Source organism: Vicia villosa, unplaced genomic scaffold (genome assembly GCF_029867415.1).
Source record: "Vicia villosa cultivar HV-30 ecotype Madison, WI unplaced genomic scaffold, Vvil1.0 ctg.002918F_1_1, whole genome shotgun sequence".
Lineage (NCBI taxonomy): Eukaryota > Viridiplantae > Streptophyta > Magnoliopsida > Fabales > Fabaceae > Vicia > Vicia villosa.
The window spans coordinates 48,282-54,131 of record NW_026706066.1 but is presented as its reverse complement, the minus strand read 5'-3'; the positions used below and the strand labels follow the sequence as shown (position 1 = coordinate 54,131).

General features: G+C 40.8%; 1 non-coding gene across 1 annotated transcript; it reads right to left on the bottom strand.

Annotated features, from left to right (window-relative positions):
• Positions 1-1,292: 1,292 nt before the first annotated feature.
• On the bottom strand, positions 1,293-1,399 carry LOC131640055 (small nucleolar RNA R71). Its single transcript, XR_009295133.1, has one exon. It is a non-coding gene; the product is annotated as a small nucleolar RNA R71 (small nucleolar RNA).
• Positions 1,400-5,850: the final 4,451 nt, after the last annotated feature.

Genomic DNA, 5,850 nt, shown 5'->3' with positions numbered 1-5,850 from the left:
ACCAAGCTGTTTGACTCTGATGATATTCAAACGTTGTATTCACAAACATCAGATCAGAAGGAAGTACAAGTGGCAAGCTACGCTGACTGACAAAAGGAACGTTAAAAGCTACTAAAGGCTACGTCAGTAGACACAGCGTGAACAAGGCTCGAGGTAGTTGACAAAAGCGTATAACATTAAATGCGATGCTGTACGGAACACGCAAAGCATTAAATGCACTCAACGGTCATCTTCTCCAACGCCTATAAATATGAAGTTCTGATGAGAAGCAAGGAAAACGATCCTGAACAAAACAACGCCTATTAACTTGCTGAAACTCTGTTCAAATTCAAAGCTCAGAATCTTCATCTTCATCAAAGCTCACTACATTGCTGTTGTAATATATTAGTGAGATTAAGCTTAAACGTTAAGAGAAATATCACAGTTTGTGATTATAGCTTTTAAGAAGCATTTGTAATACTCTTAGAATTGATTACATTAAGTTGTAAGGAACTAGAGTGATCGTGTGGATCAGAATACTCTAGGAAGTCTTAGAGGTTATCTAAGCAGGTTGTAACTAGAGTGATCGTGTGGATCAGTATACTCTAGAAAAGTCTTAGAGGGTATCTAAGCAGTTGTTCCTGGAGTGATCAGTGTGTGATCAGAAGACTCTGGAAGACTTAGTTGCTGACTAAGTGGAAAACCATTGTAATCTGTGCGATTAGTGGATTAAATCCTCAGTTGAGGTAAATCATCTCTGCGGGGGTGGACTGGAGTAGTTTAGTTAACAACGAACCAGGATAAAAATATCTGTGCAATTTATTTTTATCTGTCAAGTTTTTAAAGCTACACTTATTCAAACCCCCCCCCCCTTTCTAAGTGTTTTTCTATCCTTCAGTTCCTACTACTCCTTCTGAACCAGATGAAGAATCAAACATGGGAGAACAGTCGCGTCCTCTCAAATCTTACGTTATTCCTTCGCAAGCTGAACCACACAATAGCATTGTTGCTCCTTCTATTGAGGCAAATAATTTCGAGCTAAAACCATCGTTGTTGTCTGTTGTACAACAAAATCAATTTTCTAGAAATGTGACGGAAGAACCTAATCTTCATTTATCAATGTTCTTGCAATATGCAGACACTGTAAAGGCGAATAATGTCAGTGCGGAAGCTATCCGACTGCGCCTTTTCCTTTTTCACTGAGGGATAGAGCTAGAGCTTGGCTCTAGTCTTTACCCGCCAATTCTGTCACGACCTGGAATGAACTCAAGAAAGTCTTCCTGGCACGTTATTTTCCACCAAGTAAGATCGCCATGCTAAGAGCCCAGATCAATGGGTTTAGACAAAAAGACAACGAGTCTTTATTCGAAGCGTGGGAGAGATACAAGGACATGCTGAGACTCTATCCACATCACGGATTATAAGAATGGTTAATTATCCATACCTTCTACAATGGTCTCCTCTACAATACGAGACATACAATTGACGCCGCCGCAGGTGGCGCACTGATGGACAAAGCGTATGCTGATGCCTATGCACTTATCGAGAGTATGGCTCAGAATCATTATCAATGGGGAAGCGAGAGAGCTCAATCAGAGAAAACCTCTGGAGAGAAATCTTCAACGAAGAGTGGTATGTACGAGATAAGTAGCCTCGACCGTGTTAACGCCAAGGTCGATGCCCTAACTCAGAAGATCGAAAACCTCACTGTAGCACCTGTAGCCGTCGTGGCTGCTGTTTCCCCAAATTGCGAAATATGCGGGATGTCTGGACATGTTGCCCCCGAGTGCCATCTTTTGGCAGGAGTTTCCCCCGAACCAGTAAACTATGCTCAAGGAAACCCCTACTCAAACACGTATAACCCAAAATGTAAGAATCACCCTAACTTCTCGTACAAGAACAATAATGCCTTGTACGCACCTGGTCAAGCACCCAGTGTACCACTTGGATATCAAAAGGCACCCTTCGCTGCTCCTAACGTCCCTAGGAAGTCTAACCTAGAATTAATGATGGAAAATTTCATAGCCACTCAAGCTCAGACCAATAAGGATTTCATAAACCAGAACATGCACACCAATGAGCAAATCAAACAGTTAGTGACTAAAGTAGATGCGTTGGCCACTCACAACAAGATGCTTGAGACACAAATCTCTCAAGTGGCACAACAACAAGCACCTACTTCCGCACCTGTTGGGACATTTCCAGGACAGCCACAACCTAACCCAAAAAGACATGCTCATGCTATTATTCTGCGAAGTGGTAGAGAAATGGACGAACCGACTGACCCTAGGCTCAAAAACCCTGCTATGTTCCAAAGCCCTAGTAAGACAACTGAGGAGGAAAGTAGACCCAAGGATAAACCAAGTGATCCGAAAGAGAAAGAGGACAAAAAAGGCGAGATGGAGGAGAAAGAAGCGCCATACATACTGTAATACGGTGAACTGACTTTTTATTAATCGGAATGTCGCGGTAAGCAAGAGTCGCCACCGACTTTTATTTTATCCAAACAAATTCGGAAAGGCAAAAAGAAACAGAAAAAAACCTTTTTAAAGAAATCTAAGTTCGGGGGTAATTTATGCAAAGGGAAGGTGTGAGGCACCCTTTGCATCCATGGTTTTCCATGGGCTCTTAATTGCTTTGCTTGCTCGTTTGTTTAGAAAATGTAGATGAAAGAGATAGGGACTTTAGCTCGTAAATGAGCGTAGCCCTTTTGAAAAATTATGAGAAAGAATATAATGAAAGTTTGAGCATTGCAAGGCAATTAGGGGCCCATGGAAAACCATGGATGCAAAGGGTGCCTCACACCTTCCCTTTGCATAAATTACCCCCGAACTTAGATTTCTTTAAAAAGGTTTTTTTCTGTTTCTTTTTGCCTTTCCGAATTTGTTTGGATAAAATAAAAGTCGGTGGCGACTCTTGCTTACCGCGACATTCCGATTAATAAAAAGTCAGTTCACCGTATTACAGAACTGGCGACTCTGCTGGGGATGTGATTTTATGAACCTGGCTCTGCGGGGATGTGATTTTATGAACCTGGCTCTGTGGGGGGACATGGGTGTCTCGAGAGTTGCCCCCAGTATTATAGCACTTGTCATTCCTGGATCTGTGTTGATTAGAACGTGCCAATGAGTGTTGATCGGAGATGTCAAACTGGACTTGCATAGATTTGCCCCAGTTAGCAGGAACTTTGGTAAGATTCGCCTCGCGAGGACTTTATGAAAGGTACACCATGGGTGATTTGCTCCCAGCGCTCATAGGCTCAAGACAATGTCCCATGTTGATTGGGGGGTATCTTTAGGTATACTTGGATGCGTGCCCCTGATTGCTCGAGTATCCATAAGAGATTCTCGGAATCTTGACTTGATTGCCCCAGATTTGATCGTGACATAGTTCGAAACCCTCTTGCGATGTATGCCTCTTGACTTTTTGGCATTTTGAGAGATTCCTCGACTCTTGACTTGATTGCCCCAGATTGATTGGGCAAAACGAGCCATGCCCCTTGTATACGTAGAGACATTGCTTCTCGGAGTAATTTTGTCTATCGGGATAACTTTCAGTCATTAGTTGTACCCTGTGCAAGTTTTTTCTGATGCTAACTTTTGAAATTATGTAGCAGAATATGTTTAATAATGAATTCATGAGATGCAATGCATACGTCTGTCTTGAGTTTTTGAAAAACATTGAAATTGGAGATGTAAAAACATGACATTTGTAAGAACATAATATTTATAACAACGTGCCGTTTGTAAAAACGTGACATCAACTTGGCATTTATGGTAAACCTTAAGGAGTCAGGATACCCTTTTGGTGACAGTATGCTTTTGAACTAACCATGCTTCAATTAGGACTTTCAAGGGTTGTAACGTGGCTTGGTTCACGGTTTAAGAAACAAAGGATAAAGGCTCATAGTTTATTTGTACCCACCCTTCTTCGTGATGATCTTCAGTCCTAAGCTCAGTTAATTCAACTTATGCATTCAGGTTCCAAGAGACTTTTGGATTTGTACCTTTGATAATGACGATGGTTCACAAGCAAAGAGAACTTTTGAGATGGCAGTCACTTCTTCCTTTTGGTAGTCACAACATTGTGTTGTTCAGGAATCTATTGACTTCTCCTTTTTTATCCTTTTGATATCCCTAACTTTTGCCTGAACTGTCTATTTTGAGCTTACAGTCAGCGGGATGCCTTGATTTTTGCCTAAGTCATCTTTTTGATTTTTGACTTAGCAGACTTTTCTTTGTATATATGTTTTTTTATTTTTCTTTCTTTTTGAAAGATATTGACTGCCTTTGCTTAATGATTGATGAACCCTCATTGGCTTTTGATTGACGTCTCCAACACTTTTTTGATGTGTGCGGATGAACGCTTGTGCTTGAAACCTTTGTTGAAAGGTGTACTGAATGATTCTCTTAAAATAGAATGCACAGCCAAATTAACTGAGAACTACCCTGCCCCAGGTTATGATCAAGGGTTTTAATTAGTACAAGAAAGAAACTTCTACTTCTTAGGCTCAAAGGGGTTGACGAGGGATTATCATCCTTATATCTCCACTGTTTAGGAATTGAAACAATGCCTGTACATCGTCAGCATAGTCCGTTCAAAAGCATACTGTATGAGGTTGCGGTATCGTTTTCGTCATCCTCCCTCAAAAGGTATACAACTTTAGCAGGAGTTGAATATCACAAAACATATGCAAAGTAAAGACATAATTTAAAATGAGTGATAGCGAAATAATTAATTCAAGACAAACATATGCAATGCACTTATGATGATTATTAAAATATATAATGTCTATCATGAGCCAAATGTTTAAACAAACAGAAAAGAAACTTGCAAATGAAAGTAGATCTAATGATCCAAAAGTTCATCCGTCTAGATGTCAATTAGTATTGTCATGACTAGGCATAGGAGCGGCGATCACCACAGGGGTTTCAGGAGGGTTGGATTTGATTTCTCCGTCATTGATCAGATCTTGAATCTTATTCTTTAATGTCCAACAATCATTCGTATCGTGTCCAGGGCTATTGGAGTGATATGCGCACCTCGCATCGGGCTTATAGCTAGGAGCGGAAGTGTTGGGCTTTATAGGAGGATCCCTCACAGTAATCAAGTTTGCTCTCAACAAATGTTGTAATGCCTGAGCCAACGAAATGTTGATCTTTGTGAACTGACGCTTGGGTGCGTCTACCTTGCGTCTTTGTTGTGGAACTGGTGTAGAGATCAAAATTGTCCCCACAAATTGGTTTTGTTCATTGCGACCTTTCCGATTGTGCTCAGCATTAGTCAGGTGAGGTTCGGGTCATACATTTAGACCATATAGAGGACGTCAGAGCAAATAGACCATATATATTGAGGAACATCAGAACTAGTCGTACATTTAGACCTTGTCTGTTGAAGGATGTCAGAACGAGTTATTCATTAGACCATATCTGCAGAGGAATGTTAGAACGAGTCATACATTAGACCATATCTGAGGAGGAATATCAGAACGAGCCATACGTTAGACCATATCTGAAGAGGAATAGCAGAACGATCATACATTAGACTATATCTGTTGAGGAATAGCAGAACGAGTCGTACATTAGACCATATCTGTTGGAATGTCAGAACGAGTCATACATTGGACCATATCTGAGGAAGGATATCAGAACGAGTTATTCATTAAACCATATCTGAAGGGGAATACCAGAACGAGTCATACATTAAACCATATCTGATGAATAATGCCAGAACGAGTCATACATTAGACCATATCTGACTGAAGATATCGGAACGGGTCATGCATTAGACCATATCTGATTGAGAAATACCGGAACGGGTCATACATTAGACCATATCTGATAGAGAATGCTTGCTTGTTAGAGTCGATGA